This window comes from Homalodisca vitripennis, unplaced genomic scaffold (genome assembly GCF_021130785.1).
Source record: "Homalodisca vitripennis isolate AUS2020 unplaced genomic scaffold, UT_GWSS_2.1 ScUCBcl_8464;HRSCAF=16587, whole genome shotgun sequence".
Classification (NCBI taxonomy): Eukaryota; Metazoa; Arthropoda; class Insecta; order Hemiptera; family Cicadellidae; genus Homalodisca; species Homalodisca vitripennis.
In genome coordinates, this window is record NW_025784582.1 from 1 (window position 1) to 10,753 (window position 10,753).

Below are 10,753 nucleotides of genomic sequence, written 5' to 3' on the forward strand. Positions count from 1 at the left end.
ATCTTTGGCTTTCTACATCACTCATGCACAGAAGTACACATTGTCTGATTTGGATTTTTCTGTTGCAACTTATTCGGATCTTTTAGCTTGCTGGAAGCTAATGAAACTCCTTAATTCATATTATGTTGGAGGGCGAGAATTAATATAGAGCGCGGTGCTCATGTTGTGTTCACATGTGAACTAAAAACTCGGGGGACCGCAAACTTGCTCGGCAGTGAACATTGTATTTTGTGTATCTGTAGTGGGGTAGATGGGCTAGTGATCGGACTACTGCACAAAAAGACCAGCGGACCTGCCACGGTGTTCTGGTGGCCAGGTCGTTCCATGGCTCGAGATAAGAGGTTGATTAAAAAACTACCCCTCCCTATTTAATATCCTACTTATATAGCCTAATAACAAATATAGTAGAATATGATCAGAGTGGCCTCCTTCTCACTAACATCTCTTTCATTTGGAGCTGCTGAAACAAAATTCAAAATAAAGTCTAAAATTTTCTGATAATTTATTTATCAGTTTCAAACAACTGCTTAGGCAAAAGGTTGGACGTTAATCTAAGGACATAATTTGAGGTCAGGAAATATTTTGATCATGAAATTGCTCCTTGCCTATCAGTGTGGGGTTTTGTCCCACTCCGTACTTCTGGTGAAAACAAGAAGAGAAACATCCCTTGATGATGGTACCCAAATTCTAGTTAGATTCATGTGTATTTATGACTAACCTAACTATAACCTACTTATATCTTGTAATAACTAATAGTAGAGTGGCCTTCTTCCCACTTCCTTTGAGCAGGCAATTACAAAAATTGTTTTCATATTGACATTTGAGTTTTCATAGTTAGAAAAAAAAAATCGGTTCTTACCTAATAATGTAGTCTTACTTAGGTACTTAATGAAAAACTTCTAAAAATAGTGGTGTCCGGATAATTCCCAAAGTACTAAAAATTTGAAGATTTCAAGTTTCCCATGAATATTTAGTAGGCTATTGTTGTATCAAATTACAGGGAAATATAAATGTGGGATCATAATGGGTCCATATGTTTTAAAAACATCTAATTTCCTGACAATCGTTCTTCACAAAATACCCTGGCTTTTACTGCATAATATTTATCTAGAGTAGTAACATTTTTATGTAACCCATGTTATGTAATATTATTATTCTTGAAGAAATATAATACATGCTGATTAAAAGGACCCCTGTAGGAACTAAAGCAATTTCAAATATAGTCAGTTCGCATCTTTTTGTTGGTTTTTTTTTTTTAAAATCTTACATGTTATATTTTGTATATACTTTTTCACCCTTTAATGGTTTACTTCTTGAATCTTTTGTAATTATTGTTAGGTTGTTAAGGCATTGTGAAGGGTGAAATTGCTTATATTGGGCAAAGGGACAAACATATTAACAAGTATGTCCTACTCTAAAATAAGATTAAACATTTCTGACAAAGACATGCTATTAACTTTTTAGTTTAAAACACTGCAGATATCCAATTTTAAATTTGTTCATCATTTAGGGTATGGGAACGAGATAAAAATTTTGTAATAAAAACATTGTTGTAGCCCATAAGTTTTAGTGAAAAGGATTTCAGAAATGCGAGACTATTGCTCATTATTACTCAGTAATCTATAATCTTCTGATTACAATATTTTGCTGACTTTTGAATTTATACTGGATCCAATTATTTTTGTAGGATTAGATTAAAGGGAGTTTAAATACAATTACAGGATTATTTGAAATAATTTTTTTTTCACGTCACAAAATGGCGGCCAAGAGGAATTAATTTGATTCCACAAATGGCCATTTCCATAAGGATTGGCAACGTTACGTAAAGACCTGGTTCAATCCAGCCAGCAAGGAAAGTTCAGATATGGCGCCAAAATCGTATCAAGAAGGGCCAAAAAGCTATCGCACCACGCCCTGCACGTGGTTCCTCCGCTTAGGTCCAATTGCTTGCGTGTTGTCCGACAATTAGGTACCAATACTAAAGTCCGGAGCTGGGCGTGGATTCACCTTGGACGAATAATGAAGGTAAAAACTTTAAACACATTTACATATATCATATTTGTAAAAAAAAAAAAGTCTGAAAAATATTTTTGAGGGATAATAACTACTCGTAGATTCACTTGGACAATCTTGGTATGTGTCATGTTTTTCCTAAGAGTTTTATATTGTGGTATAGAAAGTTAAGTAATTAGAAAACAATAACTAGATGTGAAGTTCTACATCTTTATTAGACCTTGTATACAAGCTGTATACCTAAAGCTACGTAAGTCTACATGCTTTTGTTCATTTTGCTAGACGTACATAATTATTTTTGGTTTGGTTTTAGAGTTCTGTTTTAAATATTATAGTTTAACAATTTCAGCTTTTATTCTTGTGGGTTAAAGTTAAATCAGTTCTTGGTACTTTATTTATCTGAATGTTGTGTTAAGATAATTTTATATTTCAGCAAGCAGGTCTGTAACAAGAGATTTGCCATGTCCATTGGAATCGCTGTAGGGATACCTCGCCAGACGCAACAAAGTCTCACGAGTCAGTGCAACAGAATGTTCAGCGATCTCAAGGAGTATTAAGGCTAAGCTGATCATTTTCCCAGTCCACGAGAAGAGTAAAGAAGCTGAAGAAGGGAGAAGCCACTGTAAAGTTTAAGTTTACCAGAAACATAGTTTATAAAAGATAGATTTTGAAGTATAATTTTGTTACAACATTTTTAAAAATTATAAAAACCTTTAAATACTTCAACAAGTATTTAATAATTTTGGTCCTTGAACAAACTGAAAGTTTGATCCTTAAGGGCGAGAAAAAGGTCAGTATTAATGTGGGACATCAATTTGACCAAATTCTCACCTTTGTAGTTTGTTATGAAAAATCAGCTATGGCTAAGACGTTTAAAAATATCTATACGTTCTGGATGCTATATATAGGTCACAACACAATCTGTATTTACAAATGAAAAAGGAAAAAATACTTAGATGTAGTTTTTTAAAAAGCATTTTTTTAAATCAGCTTGAAATTTTGTTTGTGTTTTATTTAACTTACAACAATATTGTGTATCTGGTCCATTTTTGTTTCGGTACATCCTTGATAATGAATCACTTTGTCATTGTGAAATTAGCATCATCTATTATATTACATGTGCAAGTAATGAGACCCAGTTTTGATGAACTGCTTTATAAATTTGTTAAACCATCCATAAAGCACACTCAGGTTGTAAAGCATTTACCTAAATGTGCTCTATATTGGACATAATATATTTGTTTAATTTTGAACTTTTTTTCAAACAATGTGTCTTAGGAGTGAGATTCACCATGTACGATATTTTGTTTGTGCATACTTATAGGAGGAAGAACGTTAAGCTGGCAAAAATCAACTGAAGACTGTGGTGATGCCTAATCAAGCAGACCCAAGTGCGGCCGAAGGCCCGAGTCGTCACAGAAGAGTGAGAAGAATTTCTCTGCCGTATACTGCTTCTGAGAAAGGTAAGGTTTTTGCTTACTCGTGTCGATTTCATGTATACTGGCTTCCACTTTTTAATAGGTGTAATGTATACTTCCTAACCTTATTAACCCTATTGAACCCCAGACCAAAAATATTGATGGTGGATAAAAAACGTACCAAAACAAAATCATTTGACCTAAGAACTACCGAGAAAATCCCGCGGGAGCAGAAACAGCTGTTTTGCATAACTGTTTGTAAAAAATTAATACTTTTCGGCTTATTTTTTATGCTATTGTCTTGTAATTACCACACCAAAATGTCTCAGAATGAAATTGATATACACAAGAAAAAAAGATTCAGTCTGAAAGTATAAAAAAAAATGTTTAAATCAGCATTAAAAATAATTTGTATAAAATATTATGTATATAGATTTTTAGGCAAAAAAATTGATTTTAAGATTTTTTAATTAAAAAATAAGAAATATTTTTAATATGGGCACCCACATTTTATTTTTCTAAATTTAGTTTTTGTGTATGTACAAAAAAAATTATATTGATATCTCTAAAAATAAACTTTTTTTGAATTTTTATATAAAAGTATGCGACTTGTAAAAACCTCTAGGCGTACAACACAAAAATCACTGATATTACCTAAATAAATAAATTAGTAAATAAATAAATAAAAAAATTAGTATTTTAATAAAATACATATAAATATGTATTAATACTCATAAAATAAGTATTTTACGATTTCAAATAAATATGTATTAAACGCGTATACCATGGCGACGATATTACGTCGCCCGGGGATTCTCGCAACTTCATTGGCGACGATACATCGTCGCCGCGGGGATCTTCGCATATCTTCTCGGCGACGATATTTCGTCGCCTGGGGTTCAAAGGGTTAAGAAGAAGCCTGTATTTTTTTTGTAAACTAATAATACATTTTTAAACCATGATTTTATTACCTGTTTTTACACGATTAAAAACATGTTTATTTGGTTCCTGATATCTTTCTTTATTTTTCAATATTTATTTCGGTTAACCCTTTGCGAGATCGGTCGTCGGACTATAGGTCGACCGCGGCAGTTTTCGCTGAACGCTCGCATGTCGACAATAGGTCGACCGGATAATGTCACTGCTTGTTTGGCCATTTCTAACCTATTGCTGTTCGGTATTTGAGTTATTCAGTACTTTTGACTTCTATTTTGGTTACGTGAATGCTATGTCGATCTTTATTCACAATATAGGAAGCATTGGAAGTGAAAATAGAAGACCAATACAACTGACGTCTGCCACTTGCGCCGTGTGTTTACAAATATGGCTGGTCCAAGTAAAAAGTTTTACTGACGATGACGAAATATTAGATGAATTAGATGATTGTGATAGTATTTTCAGTGAAATTAGAATCCAAAATGAAAAACAGATTATTGGAAGAAGACCGTGATAGTGATTGTGAGTTGAATCATAGTGAAAATTCTTCTGAAAACATTGTGGTAAATGACGGTAACCTAGACACCGGGTAAACCTAGACGACGAAAGTGATGTGTTTGGATTGGAAACTTTAGGTAATGATGGGGAAGAATTTGATAAATTCGTAGATAATGTGATAGTAGTAGGACAAGGAGTTGCAAATAATAGAGGTAGGCCTAGGCTACAAAACTAGTAGAGACTAAGAGGAAGAGCTAGACATGTTACCCAAAGTAGGCCTAGGGCTGGAACAAGGCAAAATTATAATATATATATAATGTATTATATATAATATAATGAATAACATGTATCTAATGAGATCCTAGAGGCCTTTTCACATGTATTCATGTAATTTTGGTTTATTACATATGTATAAAAAAATAAAAAATTATGTTTTTATATTTTTTACTTCTTTTTTATATTTTTTTTAAATGTTACTTAAAGTTATAAAAAAAATACTATAAAATAATGTAAATATTCTTTTTAGGTTATTTACATTGATATATAAAGAGAAAAAAATAAAAAAGTTGCAGAAAAAGGGATTTAAAAATTGCATTTGTGTATTGTCAAAGAACTGTAAATTAACAGAAATTAAATACGACCTGAGGACAGTCGAAGCAATTTTTTATTGAGACCTCAAAGGGTTTAAATGTCTGTATAAAAACTGTCTTATGAGATTTTGAGTGCTGATTTCGTAGAAGTCTGCCGCCTGTGAGAATAACTAATCTTAACTGCTTTCTTTCACCTCGTCATCAGTGTTAAAGTGCTTAACATAGAGAAACTCCTTTAGGAAACAAGTGAAAGTCGCTATGCGCTTAGTCCGGGCTGTATAGCGGTTGGACTATTCGTTTCCCAACCAAATTGATCTGATGGGAGCGATTTGGCTTTGAAAGGCAGAGTGGGGTCTGGTGTCGTGCAACAAGAGAACTCACGATTTCAATAGGACCACGTCGCTTATTTTGTTTTTGCACATCGAAGTTTAGTCGGAAATATCGCAATAATTAGCTCCATTTATTGTTCTTCTTTCCATAAATTCAATGGTTAGGGAAAGTTCTCTTGATACAGACGTCTTGCTACCAGTACTATTGCAGCGTCCCAAACCATACATTAAATGCATGTCTGCTAATTCAGGGTTTGAATACACATGAATATTACCTTCCATTTGTAATAAATGAAACACACAACACAAAATCACTAATAAAATGGATGAAAATAATTGGTAAAAATACTTAACACAAACACACAGTATCTTTACAGTTTGTTATTTTGTTCAACAATAAGGTGACATATGTCATCTAATAATAAATGCCCAGCTGATTATTTATTATTTAAAAATGTGTTAAAACAGCTGTTGTTTTAAATGATTAATTATTACCAGCCGTTATCAATCAGATACTCTTCCTTATTATTAAAACAGCAAAAGTTTGCTGTGTAGTGCCAATTTGTGAGGAGTCAATTTCATAAATTTTTTACACATTTAGTTAACTTTTGCTTATTATGGTTTGTTTCCAGAATTAAATTCTCTACTAATCTGTATCAGGAAAAACAATTTGTTTAGTGGTCATTTAACAATGTTATTGGACATCAAACATAAGACTGTATTTTTGGTTATTAGATTTTTGGCCTAATTTCACACTTTTTCTCAAAAACTGTTCACACTACAACCTCTAGAGTGGTTTTATTTGATTTTTAAGGTGATTTCCCTTTATAAATCCACCTATTTGAGTTAAAAAGTAAGAATAAAACATTTCAGAATCACTTAAATTTCACCAGCGTGAACTGAAAACAAAGCAGAATCTTTTACCAGCCATTACTCACTAATGGAGCATTTCCGGACCTACCTTTATATAACATTTTTTTCTTATTTTTAGATCTACAATCACGTCTTAAATATTTCTGACTCACCCTGTATAATAAGAGCTTTGCCAACAAATGTCCAGTCATTTTCTTATGCCAATTTCTCTTGTACGCGTGTTTCTAAAATGGAATACATTGCTCTTTACTTTTGGAAGTCCAGTAGTGATAATTTTCTCATTCAAGTAGACTATAAGTAGGCTGTGACGGTTATAGCCATCAGAACTCAACAGGTTAATATGATAATACCACCAAAGAGTATTTGAACTGTATTTTAATAATCTTAAGAACTTAAATGTTGTAATTTTTACCTTTTGAGTGCTGCTGGAATTTTCCCAAGTCATATGCATAAAGTCTGATTTTTTTTGTTTCTTTTTTTTTGCAAATATTTTCTGAAAAAACTGTTATAAAATAATTGTCTCAGTAAATTATTGTAATTTTGTTTTTTCTAATTAAATGAAGAATATGAAACATAAAATAACAAACAAAATTTGCTTTATAAGAATACAACAAAATTCAGTTTTTTATAAAAATTTTTATATAGAAAGTTTGAATATAATTCGAGCGTAAAAGTATTTTTAAAGATTTTTTCCTTTATTCGAAAGGCCATGAAAATGTGGACAAATGTCATATATTATAACATTTTTTAATTATACAAAAACGTTCAAGGCGACTTAACCAACGGTAACATTATACTTCAAATTACAAGCATATTAGATAAAGCATGATTTCAAAAAAGCTATAAAATTGAATTTTTATGGATTGTTAGAATAGAAATTTTAAATTTTTTTACTAAAAAAATTTCCACTTAAAAAAAATAAAATGATTGAAGTCAATTTTGTTATTTTAAACTTTTTACGGTAATACCATAATAAAGACAATGAAATTCTAAATAAAATTTATGTATAATAAAAATTCTACAATAAAAACAAAACAATATTATGTTCATAAATAAATGCAAACCGGTATCGACGATAAGAGTAAAGAACGACAAGAGAGTAAAACCTGTGTTTTAACTTTATTTATTTTGTTAAATGGTTTTGAATAAAGAAAATAAATTAATGTAAATGAAGTTTATTGTACCAATTTGGAATTGTTAAATTTTGTGGTATTTTGACCACGACAATACTATTTTGTTCCTACAGTTTTAATCTGTTTTGATTAGATTTGTCTTATCCTGGTTGTGTGTGTATGATGTTTAATCATATACAAAATGCTTTCATCAGTTTTAAGAATGATTATTATTAGGCCTACTCGAATGGTGAAAGCCCAGCTACGAATAGTTGTCTCACTAACTTGTTAATTTTCCAGGCTCGAGCTGACCAGCGTCTAGTTGGCATCAGAGCAAAGAGGGCAAAGGAAGCAGCAGAAAATCCTGAAGATGTAACAAAGGCGGCGAAAGAAAAGAAAGAGAAGAAAGCGAAGAAATAAGTTTGAGAATAAAATGTTTTTTCGTTTTTTACTCTGTTTATTTAAGTGTTAATCCATTGAGTTCCCTTTTATTAACAAACTAACTTGTGTTAGGATTTTTTCTTAGTTGCTTTACAAACTCATATTACAGCTTTTACTATAAGATATAGTGTGTATGGGAACATTCCAATAATTCCCTCCCCCTACTTTTTAAAAATTTCTTCAGGTATCAACTTCGGACTACCACTGGTCATTGTTGAGTAGTAAGTACTTAATCTTGATTAAGTTAATACTTTCAACCGATATCTTTATGTTAATTTATATCTAATCCTAATATGTCAACCAAAAATATTAATTTAATAATATGTCAGCCAAAAATATTAATTTAATTAAAATGAAGTAGTTGCTACTCAATAATAACTGTCTATATAGGAGACAATATCTGAGGAAACGTTCAAAAAAACTATGGGGGGGGAGGCATTTAAGTTACCATATATATTATAAGGGCTAATAAAAATTTTTATTGAGATGAGTACTATTTCTTGTAGGAATTGATATTAATTTCAACCATATTCAATTATTACTCCTACCATTCATTTGAATATTAGAAAAGTCCACAAAAGGCATTTATTTCCACAACGTTACTCTTTCTCCAAACAGTAATTTATTATATTAAGGAACACATGGTAATCTGAGAGAACAGAATTTAGATGCATCCCATGAAAAATCTATGTCTACCCTGGGTGCTCACTAGGTTGAAAACTGCTGATGCAAAGCATGTGAGGTACCGAAAGACAAATCATCAAAAATTATTAGCACGATCCAATGCCTTGTGGATGAAATTAATCTCACTAAAAATCTGTAAAAACAACCGGAAACTGCAACAAATCCTGCTTTCTACCCATTTGACCTTCACCACTGGGAATATATCTCGAGATACGTTCAGGTAAATATCTTGTGGCGATTAAAAAAATAAAAAGAAGAAAGGAATAAACATACTACTACAATACCTATTTGTTAACTGTTATCTATCTATATTTTTCATAAAAAAATTCAGTTTTTAGCAATAGGGATGTAGGCTATTTGTGTACTGCCAATCAGCCGGCAACTCTGAATGATAGATTTCGGATTCGACGTTCAGCATATCACTAGTTAAAATATTTTGAAGAAAACTTTTCCAGGTCACAATATTTTTTCTTCAAAAATTTTCCAACTCTACAAGTATCGCACGAAAAATTCCAAATTAAAAATTTTTTCCCAGGTCATTATATTTTGTCTTCAAAAATGTCCCAACTTCACAAATACTGTATTTGTCACTGGCCAGATTCTGGTTTTGTCAGAGACGCAGATGTGGTGCACTATTGCAACTTAAAAGTGTATTATTGAAAAACGACAATTCTTCGTTGATCTGTACTTACATTAGCACCAGGTCTTTAGTACTCATGAAAACGAAGTAAACATCTCACGTTAGTACTGTCATGAAGAATATTATTTACTTCCAGTTGCTTGGTGTTAACAGAAAATCGCTATTTTGCATTTTATACATACATCGTACTTTGTGTAGTTGTACATAAACAGGTTATATATATATATATATTTTTTATGTAAATGATATATATATATTTTTAAGCTTATTTTATATAAAACGTACAATTTCAAATGATTCAAAAGCAAAAGGTAGAGGATATGACTTGTAGTTTTATAAATATATACATTTCACTGAATATTTGCAGATTCCTATGAAGTAGCATGGTGTTCTTAGGGTTGTTTTCTCAAAAGGCAAACTGAGTTAAAATTACAGTTTCTGATGTGAAAGTTTTCAAGATAAGAAAGTTGGTGTACTGCAGTCCTCTGACCTACAATGCTGGCTGGACTGCAGTCTGCCCCATGGTAGCACTGTTTTGGCGATAGTTTGTTCTCTTTATTTATCTGGAATTGGATACATGTATTTTCCTAACATCTCAGAAAAGGTTATTAGTATGTGCAATGTCATGCCAACATATTGAAAGACAAATAAAAACTAAGGATCTTGAAATAGGTGATAACAATGAATCATCATGGAATTTCTCTCGCTTTGCTAGCGATCACATTTGCTTAGACCACCATAGCTTTGTTGCATTTGCTGCAAGTACAGCTGGTGACGATAAACCACCACTGTTGCACTCGGAGTAAGAGTTAAATACAGTACCTACTACAGTTGCTAATTTGGTTTGAAAATTGATTAGGAAATAAATCTGAATTTTTGGCCAGGAAAACCGGGAATTTGTAAAGAGGTTTAGAGTAGCCACCCTGTTTTAGAATTTCAATACTTATTTAATTTATTTATTAGTCATTTTAGTTTACATTGAGAAGCTTAAGCTTAGGTAGAACATACAACACAACAATTTGTTATATAACTTATCCTAGCCTACATCAAAATTAATACGTATATTGGAAATATAAATACATACATTCCTGTAATTAAACAATGTCAAAGTAATTTAAGTTTCATAAAAAAAAGAGACCCGTTAATATGCCTGGGCAATGTAGATGGTTCTTTTAGGGCACTTCTGAATATGGAGATATAATTTTCAATTTTAATTGAA

At 31.6% G+C, this 10,753-nt stretch overlaps 1 pseudogene; it reads left to right on the forward strand.

Moving 5' to 3' along the window:
* The first annotated feature begins 1,777 nt into the window (after window positions 1-1,777).
* LOC124374444 lies at window positions 1,778-8,218 on the forward strand (annotated as a pseudogene).
* The last annotated feature ends 2,535 nt before the right edge of the window (window positions 8,219-10,753 follow it).